The 9,382-nt window shown below is 44.7% G+C and overlaps 1 protein-coding gene across 2 annotated transcripts in view; it reads left to right on the top strand.

Moving 5' to 3' along the window:
• Nucleotides 1–592: 592 nt before the first annotated feature.
• Nucleotides 593–9,382, top strand: part of MEGF10 (multiple EGF like domains 10) — a 176,538-nt gene continuing 167,748 nt past the window's right edge. The window contains exon 1 of one of the 2 annotated variants that reach the window (XM_006130122.4): nucleotides 593–967. The gene's annotated coding sequence lies outside the window, so the exon portion shown is untranslated. Of the gene's footprint in view, nucleotides 968–1,456; nucleotides 1,562–9,382 lie in introns of those variants that run through there. The other variant, XM_075931920.1, reaches the window with a different exon arrangement.

Below are 9,382 nucleotides of genomic sequence, written 5' to 3'. Positions count from 1 at the left end.
CCCTTGACTTTGAAGGCACCAGGATCTCACTCTAGACACTGTGAACCAAATGCCTGGTCCTGCAGTGCCTTTGCACCGTCCCAGCGGGAAGCCAGTGGCTGATCTGACCCCCGAGGAATCTCCCCAAGATAGGATGTTCCTCGGGTGGCATATTGCCACTGCAAGTGGGTCTTAATGGTCTGAGCAAGCAGGCAGGTGTGGGGCATCCTTGCAATCTTCGAAGGAGGGGAGGGGCCCTCTGGGCTGGGCCGAGCATTGGAGTTTCAGGCTGCTCCAGCTTGCTTCGGGCAGCAGCCCCTGGCCCGTGCAAAGCGCAGTTGAGCAGGCCCGTTGCACCTACGACAGCTGGTTGCCTTGCTCTGCCCTGCCTGTGCGCGCGTGTCCCCCGGCTCCGGGCCGCTCCTTGCCCCGGGGCAGGCGGGGATTGCCCCAGCAGGGGGCGCGTGTCTGTCCCAGCGAGGCTGGAGCCAGCCACCCCGTCTGGCCCATCTCCTGGGCTGGGGCCCCCCTTTCCCTCCCCCGCCTCTGTCGGAGCGCGGCGGGGCACTTGCCATTGGCCGAGGCGCGCTGCGGTGTCGCAGAGGGAGGCGAAGGCAGCCGCGCGGGGGAGCAGCAGGTTCTAGGAGCCCGCCCGGGACAGCGGGGGCGGCGGCGGGGCACTCGCGCGTCGTGCCAGGAGCAGCAGGCGGCGGCGGGGAAGCGCCTCAGTGACTGTCCCAGCGCTCGCCGCAGCCCAGCTCCCGCTCCGGCTCTCCCCATCCCGGCCCTCACCCCCGCTGTGCGGCGGGGAGGGGAACTAGTCCTCCAGCCTCCCGCCCCCTGGGGCCAAATCCCTAGGCTGGCTGGCGCTCCCTGGAGCAGCCGGCTGTAGGCTAAGCCCCGGTGCAGCCGCTGCCCTGCCGGGGGGTGCGCGCAGCCTTGAGGACGAAGGACGCTGCTGGGGTGCAGCTCAGCATCGCTGGGGCAGGTAAGGACGCCTGACAAAGGCCTGGTGCTCTGCTTGCTCCCCTGGCCAGAGGTGGGGGGGATCTTGCCCCTCAGCAGAGCGCTGCCCCAGGCTGGGAGCGCGGGAAAAGCCCCCATAGTATTGCTTTTGTAGGGAAAAATCCCCCCAAATTGGCTTAGGCTGGGCTGGGATTTCAGCCGTCGCCCCGCTTTGCATTTCTTTGGGGTGCGTTGTGGAGAAGGAAGCGGGTCTCAGCGGGAGTTTCATCCCGCGAGCAAAGCGCCTTGGATGGTTTGCAGCCGCTTTTCGACTCCGCGTTCCGGTCCGAAAGGGAATATGTTACGCAGGGGTGCGCTTGTCTTTTGCTCCGGCAACTTTGGAACACCCCCCACCCCAACTTTTCTTCTATGAGTTACTCCATGTTTGCAGGCTTGGCTGCGTTAATGTTCGCCAGGTCCCCTGAAGCAGGGGAGGTGCAGCGCCACTTGTTCTCGATACTCCAGGACAGGATCAGCTGTGGATTTAAAGTGCGATGTTTACATTGCACCCTGCCATTCCCCACTTTTGGGGGGCTCCCGAATCCGAGTTTGTGGAAACCTTGGAGACGGGTTCTCGGTAAACATTGGTTTGACTGACCGTGTTTGTTCTTTGTAGTGGCTGTGTTCTTTTTCTTTTCTAGACTGAGTACAGCCAGAAGCGTTTATTTTTCGTGATTTGGTAACTAATTGCATATGGGGATGCCTCTTGTTTTAATATTTGTATGCATGGACATTTAAAAAAAATATTGTATTTCATCTTTGTAGATAATGTACCTTTTAGTACCCACATCAGGTGAAATAGTTTAATATACAGAACATTTTGTTTTAGACAGTTATTTTAAACAAGCAATGAAACTGACTTCTATAATCCACACACATCCAGTTGAGCTAGATTGTTAGACAGAATTTTTCTAACTCGAAGCAGTAAAATAACATTTAAATGTTTCCTCTACATAGAGTAACTTTTTTCCATTGTACTTTTGCTTTCAAAATTATTCCTTGGAAACCAATAACTTTATAAAGTAATCAACAGGTTATCACTTCTGGATGAACTGGCAAATAGGGATGCCAGTCCAAACATCCCTGGCTTTCCTTCTTTAAGTCTTTATAGCACCCTCCTACTCTCTCTCCTGGGGGACTTGATTTTGCACTCATGCAAGTCAGTGAAAACTATTTACTTCAGTGCAGGATCAAAGCCTATGATTGGCAGAGCACATAGGTAGCAGGAGAACTATTCCTTAAAGAAGGTTTAGATTTTTCTTTGAAGGCTCTTAAACGTTGGCTGGGCTCCTTTTGTCTGACATATTTGAGCTATGCCTGAACAAGGGAAAAGAAAACATTTCCAAATGCCTCTTTTTATGAGCATCTAATTCAGTAGTTCTCAAACTTCTTGTATTGGTGACCCTTTTCACACAGCAAGTTTCTGAGTGCAACCCCCTTTATAAATTAAAAACATTTATATATTTAATGTTATCATAAATGCTGAAAGTAAAGCAGGGTTTTGTGGTGGAGTCTAACAGCCTAAGGGGTCATGACCCCCAGTTGAGAACTTCTGAACTAATTTAATTTCTAACAATAATTCTGAAAATATTGTCCAACAGGAAGAGAGATTGGGGCATAAAAGGCTGTAAACTGTCTGGTTCTGATTTTGAATATGAACACCTGCTTTGTAACTTGTCTATGTATAGGAGTGTCTGCATAAAGATTTTCACTAATGGGATATCCTGTAAGCATTTTTTCCTGTTTTTGTTTCTGCCAACCCTTAGTTACATTTCAGCTGGAATTAACATACAAATTGACAATATAATACAAAATTCTATCTTCAGAACAGCCAATAGATGAATTTCCTAGAATGAATTTAGAACACAAAGTAGTCTGGAATCTTAGGAATTCTTCAAAGATGTTTCTACTAATTGTAAGATGCTTCCTTGTAATAGGAATATAAATTTGGTCCCTATGCCATTCACTATATTAATGTTTTTTTCTATATTCGGTATCTACTTTTGGCCTATAATCCCTTCACTTTACTGAAGGTCTAAAATCTTTACTCAGAGTTTATCATCAAAGCACGGTATAAAAGAGATTGTATACTAAATTTAGTGAGACTTTCAATTATGTTTGGCAATATAAAATAGCTTGGAAGAAAAGCCAACAATAATTTTAGGAAAATGTTAGCATTCAACAACAAATGCAACTAAAAATCAGTTTTGAGAAGAGTAATTTAATTATTGTTGACTTGTACTTAAAGAAGCATTGACTGAGCAGTGGCATATCTAGTATGAGACTGAAACAGAATGCTGGGTTTAGACCTCAGTTTCACTGTAAATAACCCTGAAAGGCAGTTGTGTCCAAAAACAAAACTCAGGAAGAAAGCATACATAATTATGTATGTGCATTCTTCTTGAAGTGCAGTATGGGACAGAACCAGGACTGGTGACAGACTTTACCAGGTTCTGGGCAATGTGTGTGCATGTGGGTCCGAGTGCTTGGCTCCAGGCCCCCAGAAGGGGCGGAATCTCAGATGGAAGAGGCGTGCTAAGGTTTGTTTACAGCCACCAGTCCTGGCTCTCAGTGTTCTGTGCTGTTATTTAGCTCTGATTTACTCCTCAATGTCGTCTAAGAGCCGTGGAAGTGTTGGTAATGCTGCTAGACAACACTGACCTCCCATGGTTGAGCAAATTCTCTGGTTTGGGACTGGTCAAATCCTGAAGATGCCAGACAAGAGAGGTTCAACCTGTATAGGCATTATCAGATGTCCTTTTTAATGGAAACTAAGCTGCTGTTGGGAAAAATGCAGAGTGCTTGTATATGTGATGAAATCTTAGAAATTAGTTAAGATAGTTTATGTTGCTATACAAAACATTACAAAATACATGTTCAATATATTCATTGTATATCATTTATGAAATGCAGAGTGTTTGTATATGTGACAAAATCTTAGAAATTAGTTAAGATGGTTTTCCAATTAATTGAGACTATTGGTATCTATTACAGCCATCTTGTCAGAAAAATAGGGATACTGTTCCAGGAGGGCAATTGGCTTTGCTGACACAGTTTGATTAATTGTGTCAGTATTTCTGTTAGTAAATCTATGCAAATTATATGGCCTTTATTCAGATGAAATATCTATTAAGGACTGCAGGTGGTTCAGTCTGTGAGATGTACAAATCAACTTAAGGCTAAAATTTAGACAGGCATGTCTAGTTGCAGCTCTTGTAACAATTTAATTTGAATAATTTACCTGTTTCATATCTAATCAACAAAGAAATTGATCCATAATATGCACTGAAACAATAATTTTGAACTCTCTAAATGTGTGAGGCAGTGGTCTCTAGATGAATGCGCGTAGGAGTGGACATCAGAAATTGCAACCTGGTTCTATCATTGATTCAGTGTGTGACTTCAAGCAAGACATTTAATCCTTCCCTTAGTTTCTCTAACTGTAAAATAGGAATTATTCTAATTCTATCTAATTTTTAATCATTAAATTAATAGGGAGTACTAGGAAGAATCATTAATCAATAATTGTGAAGCAGCTAGAAAGTGCAAAGCTCAATATGAGTGTATGTTGTTGCTTTTCATTTGTATTGCGGTAGCATCCAGAAGCCTCAGATGAGGACCTTATTGTGGTAGGCATTTTACAAACACTGCCCCAAAGAGCTTGCAATGTACATTTAAGATGACAAGTGGATATGGGCAGACCGATGGGCGAGTATAAGCAAACAATGAGACAGTCTTGGTTTGCATGACTGATGTGGCTTTGCAGGTCTCTACAGGGAAGTCCTCCCAAGTGTGAGAGGCAGCATGGGAAAAAGTTCGTTTGAAAATATAACAAGAGACTGATGAAGGCTGGCATCACTGGCCAACTGGACTCAGGAGTAAAAAATCTGGTTAACTTATGAGGAAAGAGAGACACGTGAAAGGCAAATAGTGAAGACAAATAGTTTGTGTGTGATATGATAGAGAAAGGGTAGCCAGGGTAGAAACACAAAATGTGGAGGCGACATAGTGAAAATTAAGAATTAAGAGAACTCTTTTTTTCGGGAACATTCTCAATTAATACAAGTGGGGGCAAGATTTTATTTTTCAAGCTAGAAAAAAATATGTCGTAGTGGTAGAGATGTGAGGTGATAAGATCCTAGATGACCGTTTTAGTGGTGTAGAGGAATAGGCACAGTCATACCTTAGCAATATAGGCAGAAAGTATTGGCAAGGTATATAGATCCAGTGTGGAAATAAGGAACTTGTGACAGCTGACTTCAAAGGTGGCACCCAATTTCCAGGAAGGAGGATGGGAATACACTCTGTAGTGATGCACAAAGGAAGGAGTAGAGACAGTTTAGGAGAAAAAGATTACAAGCTCAGTTTTTTGTCATATTGAAATTGAGCTAATAGCTGGATATCCTCAAAAGGAGGTCAGAAAGACAGGCCAAGATTTTAGAGTGGACAGAAAGAAACACATCTGAAGTGAAGAGGTAGACCTGTGAATTGTCAGCATAGACATTGTAGATGTATTTGTGTCTGCAGATGAGATGCCCAGATGTAAAGTGTAAGAGGGAGAAGAGAAAGGGATCAAGTACTTATTTACCCACATTGAAAACTGGAGGATGAAGGGGCAAATTCTCCAAGTGACTTGCTGGAGAAGCAACTAGAAATGTAGAAAAAGAGCCAAGACAGGACTGAGCCATGGATGCTGTGGGAGGGAAAAATTTCAAGAAGAGTGTCATCAGTGCTGTGGAGGCAACTGGCAGATCAAGGAGGACGAGGCTAGACAAGTATTGATTCTGAGATTTGGCCAGGAAGAGGTATTTAGAGACCGATGAGAGCCTTTTCAGTGGAGTGAGGTGGGTAGAAGCTGGGCTGGAAATTGAATAATTATTTTACTATTGGTTTAAACTCAGGAAACAATAAACACATATATTGTTGTTGCAAACATTTTACCATTGGAGTTGGAATAATTAATATTTCTTGGAGAGGTCTTTTAAGAACTTGGAACTCTGTCTGCTGAGTACCCTCATCGCTCTTTGGGCTAGTTTATATTACACTTGCTCTAATTGAAGAGCATCTTTACTCTACTAGTAGTGCTATTGACTTCAGTTGTACTACTTCCAGAGTAAGTTACTTCAGAAAGTGAGTAAGGGTATCAATGTCTAGTCCCTAACATTTTAGGTCTCAGTCCTGAAAAGAAAATTCTAGTCTTGTAAAGGCTGACATTTATTCCATAATGAAGTCTCATTGATTTCAATGCAATAGCAGCATAAATGGGAATGATTTCTTTATGGTTGTTGTTTGTCTACCATCTAGCATGTCACAGACTCTACTATAGACTTATTAGCTATCCACAAGGGAATTTGATAGATTTATATCTTAGAGAATTTGGCAACACTTGCATTGGTGTCACCACAAAACTAAGCTATATCTTTCTTGATAAAAATCAATATAAGCTTTATCATCCTGATTTTCTCTAAGATGCTGGAGCTGTGTAGCTGAGCTATGTGTTTTCTTTCCAAAATATTGTTTTTAAATTAACTAAATCCAAAAGCCTATGTATCACCTGAAACTCTAATTCAGGGGTGGGCAATAATTTTTTATGGGGAGTCACTTCAAGAATTTGGAAATAGTTGAGGGCTACACTCTTCCATAATAGTAATGGAAGAGATGCGGGGCTTGGGAGGCAGGTTGGGTGCAGAAGGGAGGTTGGGGGTAAGGAAGGGAGTTTGGGTGAAGGAGGCAGTTGTGACCTGGGGCACTGAACTGGGGCGCAGGGGGTTGGATTGTGACCTAGGGCTGGGAATTGGGGTACAGGAGGGGGTGCAGGGATTTGGGTTGTGAGCTAGGGCAGGAGGGGACTGTGATCTGAGGCAGGAGATGGGGTGCTAGATATGGGTGCAGGACGGGGGCTGAGGATTTGGGTACATGGAGAAGGGGACAGGAGTGGGGAGCAGAGGGATGGGGAAGGGAGGAGCTGGGGTGCCAGAGGTGCAGTCTGGCCAAAGACTTACCAGCCAGCAACCCGTTCCTGAATCAGCCTCCCTGCCTGCCAGTGTTCCCTGTGCATGGAGCCCTGAACCTCTGATTGGGCAGGGCTGATTAATCACCTGGGAAGCTGGGTTGCTGCGCAGTTTAGAAGGAACACTGCTGCCTGCCCCGACCCCGCACAGGCTGGAGCCATGTGTTCTGGAGAACCTTGTGGTGGTGGTTGCCTGTTACACTGGTCTACAATTTTTTAGAAGTCATCTGCTTCAGAGATAAAATGTGCTATTTATTATGTATTTTGATGTGCTGAATTCAAATATGACAATTAAAACAACTGCTTGGCTACTGTTTCCAAGATACTTAAGTTTTTACATTTTACGTCTATGTATATTGTGTAGATAGTAGAGTTTTAATCATAAATTGTAAACCTAGGTCTTTTCATATGTTTATGGTTGCTTTACATGATAATATTTCACCTGTCCTGTTTATGTAACACTTGAAAAATCAGCAAAAGGGTTATATAAATAAAATGTATTATGAAACAAAAGGCAAAAAACTATTATGTACATAGTTTAGTCCTATTCAGTGTCTGCTCGGCGCTTCTTGGCTTGTCTCTTGTATTCATTAAATGGAGCATCTCTTGTCACTGTCCAGCAATAGTCTGCAAGCATTGATGGGCTCCATTTGCCCTGATAGCGTTTCTCCATTGTTGCAATCTTCTGGTGAAATCGCTCGCCGTGCTCGTCGCTCACTGCTCCGCAGTTCAATGGAAAAAAATCTAGATGAGAGTGCAAAAAATGTATCTTTAGTGACATGTTGCAACTAAGGCTTTTGTATGCCTTGAGGAGGTTTTCCACCAACAACCTGTAGTTGTCTGCCTTGTTGTTTCCGAGAAAATGTATTGCCACTAACTGGAAGGCTTTCCATACTGTTTTTTTCCTTGCCACGCAGTGCATGGTCAAATGCATCATCTTGAAGAAGTTCACGAATCTGAGGACCAACAAAGACACCTTCCTTTATCTTAGCTTCACTTAAACTTGAAAATTTTCCACGGAGGTACTTGAAAGCTGCTTGTGTTTTGTCCATGGCTTTGACAAAGTTCTTCATCAGACCCAGCTTGATGTGTAAGGGTGGTAACAAAATCTTCCTTGATTCAACAAGTGGTGGATGCTGAACACTTTTCCTCCCAGGCTCCAATGACTGTCGGAGTGGCCAATCTATCTTGATGTAGTGGGAATCTCTTGCACGACTATCCCATTTGCAGAGAAAACAGCAGTACTTTGTGTATCCAGTCTGCAGACCAAGCAAGAGAGCAACAACCTTCAGATCGCCACAAAGCTGCCACTGATGTTGGTCATAGTTTATGCACCTCAAAAGTTGTTTCATGTTGTCATAGGTTTCCTTCATATGGACTACATGACCAACTGGAATTGATGGCAAAACATTGCCATTATGCAGCAAAACATCCATTACTTCTTGGAATAACATGATGCAATTCATATCATGTATGACGCAATACCAGCTTCAGATTGCATCATTCATTGTTTTGCCTAAAAAGCAAGTACTGTCCAAACCCAGTCATAGATTTATTCATAGATCCAGTCAAAGATGTATTTTAGTAATTTCTGGTTTAAATTGAGATCCCTTCCCCTTTATAACTCACTTATCCTCCGCCATTCGCAAGTCAAGGGTCGTATATACTGACCCAATAGCATATCTTGAAAACTAGAGCCAAGCAACAATTTTAAGCATCATTTTTGTTCTCAGTGACCCAGAATTAGTAAAGTTTGACTACATTTATTTCAGAAGCATTTTGGCTGTAGAGCAGTGTTATTGAAACAGGCAGCTCCCATTGGCTAGGTTCTGGCCAGAAACCGGCCAATGGGATTGTGCTGGGGGTGGGAGCAGCTCCTAAAGCTTTTCCTCTTCCTCTCCTGAGTTACAGTTTAAAGAAAAAACACCTCATAGTGCCAAGTGGGTGGATCCATTCCGCAGAGGCCCTGCTGCTCCCCCGCCCCCAAGCCAAGTAGGGCCTCGGGGCAGTGCAGTGCCCAAAGCCTTCTACACTCTGCCCCCGCCCTGTGAGCAGCACATGGTGCTTCCAATCCTTAATTGGCTGGGGATGGGAGAGTGAGCGAAGCCTCCTCCTGCCCTGCCAGGAGTACGTGGTGCTTTGAAGAACCGCGCACTGCTCACATGGCGAGGGGGAGAGCAGAGGAGGCTTCACGCGTTACTCCGCCCCAGGCCAATCAGCGCTTGGGGGCGGGGGAGCTGCATGAAGCTTCCTTCGCCCTGCTCCAGTCCTGCGAGTAGCCCACAGCACTTCAGAGTGCCACATGCTCCTCGCAGGGCAGGAGGAGGCTTCCCGCGCTCCCCCACCCCCAGGCCTTTATTGGCCTGGGGGTGGGCAGGCATGCCAAGT

This window comes from Pelodiscus sinensis, chromosome 6 (genome assembly GCF_049634645.1).
Source record: "Pelodiscus sinensis isolate JC-2024 chromosome 6, ASM4963464v1, whole genome shotgun sequence".
Classification (NCBI taxonomy): Eukaryota; Metazoa; Chordata; order Testudines; family Trionychidae; genus Pelodiscus; species Pelodiscus sinensis.
The sequence above is the reverse complement of the archived record's forward strand: the minus strand, read 5'-3'. Positions and strand labels throughout refer to the sequence as shown.